Source organism: Cryptomeria japonica, chromosome 7 (genome assembly GCF_030272615.1).
Source record: "Cryptomeria japonica chromosome 7, Sugi_1.0, whole genome shotgun sequence".
Taxonomy (NCBI): Eukaryota; Viridiplantae; Streptophyta; class Pinopsida; order Cupressales; family Cupressaceae; genus Cryptomeria; species Cryptomeria japonica.
Window position 1 is genome coordinate 635447111 of NC_081411.1, and position 3502 is coordinate 635450612.

The window sequence follows — 3502 nt, forward strand, 5'->3', positions numbered from 1 at the left end:
GCATATCATGTTAGGATAGTTTGTCAATATCTTTATCATACCATTATCTTCTTTTTATCTTAATATCATGAGTTTGAACATATTATATAGATCTTAAAATGCATTCATGCATGTAGATCACAATATCACTCGTTCTTGGAGTTGTCATTCCTAAGTCATTTGCTCAATGATCTGAGAGCAAAAAATTGATTGTTAGGGATCTTATGAGATAAAAAAAAATGAGACATATCGTGAGAAGTTAAACTGGTTTAAGTTAGTTAATATTTGCACTCAAAAGTCTCATTGGTATGTTGGTCTTTTGATCTCAATGTTGATATTCTGATCACCACATACTCCAGCACACACAAAGTATTATGAATCAAAGTAGTATCACCTTCCTTCGTTGTCAATTCTAGGGTACCAATTCACATTACATCAACCTCTTTATTATCACCAAATTTAACTTGACTTCTCACAGTGTCATCTAACTTGACAAAAAATTCAGATTTACCCGTCATATGATTGGAGGAACCACTGTCTAGAAACCACACATTTGCTTGAGGTTGCCTGGCAAAATTGCATGCAAAGAATGTGGAGTGCTTGGCCTATTCAAAATATTCTTCAACATAGTTGGCTCTTGATTTTTTCAAATTAGATTTCTTATTATTGCATTCAGATTTATAATGCCCATATCAATCACAATACCGACACTAGATGTTTCTACAATCTGCATAACCTCTTCCTCTTCCTCTATTGCTGCCTCTTCCTCTTCCTCTGCCACATCCTCTATTTGAAGAAGACTCTCCTTGAAATTTATTAGAGTGAGAAGGAGGATTCAAATATTTTTCTTTCATTCTAATAGTAGATTGGAAAGCTTGTGCAAGACTCTCTATAGAACACTTCATATGCTCTTCATGTGACTGCAATGAACCCACCAATTCTACAACTTGAAAGGTAGTTAGATCTTTACTTTCTTCTATGGCAATCACAACTGGATCAAACTTTGGAAGAATAAATCTTAAAATTCTTTCTATAATTTTCTTCTCTATGATAGTTGGGTGGCTGCAAGAAGTTGAGTCCCACTTTTGGGCAAAAAGTGGAAGTGTTTTCCCTTTTTTCAAATTTTCTATCGATTGATGTCAAAATTTGAGGCACTTAGAGATTGAATTTCAGAAAACTTCAGTAATAGAAAATGTAGTGCTCGGAGTCTAATTTTCAAATATGTAATTTATTTCAATACTCATATGGTAGAAATTTCTTTTTAGTAGGCATGTTTAAAACCACTTTTTCAAAATGTTTGTTTCAAGACCATACCACACGTGTACGACCACCATATTTTGACGTAAATAATTTTTTTTTGCAAATCCTTCTGGTAAAAGATACCTAAGACACTAAATATTGATGAGAATATTTTTGCTTATTTTTTTATTGAATATGTTTTTTTAATTAATTTTTAATTGACTATAAAGTACATTTTCAAAAAATCTGGTGTACAGTCACCATAATTTGATAAAAATTTCATATTTTTAAATTTTTTTTAATCTTCAAAATAATTGTATGTAGATTGATGTCATATAATTTATTTTTCAAAAATCCTAAAAACAAAAAATTTATTAAAGTTTTACTAAACCTCACTATTTTATATTTAGGTACCACTTTTTATTAATACATAATTAAAAATTAATAAAAATAATCATATCACTATGAAATTTACATTTTTGAAATTAGGACATCGAGAACTCTAATGAGTTTTTATTTCATCAAAAAATACAATCAGGAAGACCGTCAAAAAATTACAACAAAGCAGAAATCTAGTATTCCAGTGCCTTAGCCATTTTTATTGGAGGTCCAAGCATAGGCTTGGTCCCACCAAGCCTAATCCAAAGCCAAAAATGATGTATAGGTGTGTTTCTCGGTCCATCTTTAATGAAATGGGCACCCATTTTGAAATTTGTAGCATTTTAAGAAACGTGTGACCGTTTCTAAAAATTGTGCATCTATTTCTCTAGGGTGGTCTGATCCTATATGGGCACCCATTTTGAAATTTGTAGCATTTTAAGAAACGTGTGACCGTTTCTAAAAATCATGCATCTATTTCTCTAGGGTGGTCTGATCCTATATGGGCACCCATTTTTCAAAATGTGCGGCCATTTTATTTTTGTGGGTCGGGACCCTGAAGTTAAACGGGTGTTTTTTTCTTAAAAAATGGGTGCTCGTTTCTAGTAGCAAACTTTTTTGCTCACAAACTTTTGTTGAATTGAGACCCAACTTCTTCCACCCACCCAGTTTCTCCTTGAGATCTAAGCTGATTAACAATATCTTGGGTCGTGGTATTCTATTCATGAATAGACTAAACTTTTTTCAACATGAAATTCTCAAAATCCCTTCGAAAGGTTTGAAGCCTTACCAATCTCACTTTGTCAGATCCTTGGTATGCAGTTTGTAAAGCCTCCCATGCCTCTTTTGACTTTGTCATGCTTGCAATATGAGGAAAAAATAAAATATCCAATGCAAATTGGATGTTGAAGAGAGCATGATTGTCCTTCTTCCTATCTTCTCTCAGCTGATTACACTGATTTTGATTCAATGCACTATAAGCATTCTGATCTGTAGGCTTAGTGTATCCAACTTCTACAATTTCCCAAAGATCTTGAGACTTTAGAAGAGTCTTCATCCTTATGCTCCAATATTCATAGTTTTCTCTGGTAAATTGTGGTAGTTGCAAGGGTATGCTATTGTTGTTTGCCATTGAAACTTCTTTAAAAAAAAACTATTATTTGCACACAGAAAAGAAATCTGCAAACCCAAGCTCTGATACCAATTGAAGGATAAAAGATACTGCTCTTACACTACGCTGGAAATATATCTAAAAAATAAACAATTCAGTACATTCAGAAATTAAAAAATCATTAATAGATTACTTGAGCTATGCATACAGCTGAGAATAATAAAAACTCTTCTATCAATATGCTTCCATAAACATTTTGTAGCAGCTTACAAACAAACTAATCTAAATTCATTAAAAACAACCGTATAGGTAGCGTGTATATAGAAGTCTTTACAATCAAACAAAGATAAAAATACTAGCAGTTATAATCTTAAGAAATAACATTGAAAATTTTGCATACATGCAGAGTACAACCACCGAGAGGAAACTAATAATATCAAGAAAGCTAGAGAATAGTAAACTACGGTATGCATTCATGTACATTATTGCATCAAATGAAAAATAAAGAAAATTGAAATCAAACTCGAGTGCCACCATTAAAGGATCCTAAAATTAGCCATTGCTAACATTATAACTAAACTGCGACTTTCACCGTTGGAAGCCAAAAATAGACACATGCATGTCTTAATGGCCAACTTCCTTTTGTGACAATTTATTTTATTGGAGCCGACTTAGAAGGAACACTATACATAGTGGTCAATTAATCTTGATTTCCCCCAAGCTACTGTTGTGATCGATAAAGTATTTACGAATTTCATAAACCCCTAAATATTTTGTCATGGTAGTATAGCTCAT